Source organism: Carassius gibelio, chromosome A10 (assembly GCF_023724105.1).
Source record: "Carassius gibelio isolate Cgi1373 ecotype wild population from Czech Republic chromosome A10, carGib1.2-hapl.c, whole genome shotgun sequence".
In the NCBI taxonomy this organism is placed as follows: domain Eukaryota; kingdom Metazoa; phylum Chordata; class Actinopteri; order Cypriniformes; family Cyprinidae; genus Carassius; species Carassius gibelio.
The window spans coordinates 7,672,196-7,672,851 of record NC_068380.1 but is presented as its reverse complement, the minus strand read 5'-3'; positions in this window follow the sequence as shown (position 1 = coordinate 7,672,851).

The following is a 656-nucleotide window of genomic DNA, read 5'->3' as shown; positions in this document are numbered from 1 at the left end:
TTATTCAAAAGACAATTCGCAATATAAAGGCTTATTGTAATCAGCATAGCCTAAATTACTCACTTGCCTTGCATTTTGTCCATGCGCGCTACTGCTCTGCACTCTCTCCCTTAAAGGGACAGTATCAGGTTTTAAAGAAGCATGACTAAGAACTAAAAACAATACAAAAATATCAAGGGTTACACTTGCACTGACAACATTGTGCCCACCATACAAGTCAGAAAGATTTCAAGCCAAAAGCACATTTAGATCATCTAGTAAAGAGAATATACAGCAGCAAAATACAAACTGAGGAAGGTCATTAAAGGGAGTTCAGGGAGAAGATTGAAAGCTTTTTATTCTACAGCTGATACAAGAACTTAAGGGAACAGGCCAAGATGTTATCCCAGTGTGGGCGCTCAGGGCATGTGCTACAGAGCTGTCTGGTGTTCTTACCTCTATTTTTAACCTGTCCTTTTAACCATTTGAGGCATATGATCACACCAGTGTGATCAGTCTTGGCTGGTCCCTGTAGCATATGATCACACCGGTGTAATTCGAACTTTCAGTGCGTCACGACATCAACTGCTGAATTTAAACCTGCTTTAGCGCTTTGACTGGTGCAGAGCCAGATTGGACATGCTGAGCGCTTGTCATATTATCACACATATTCAGTT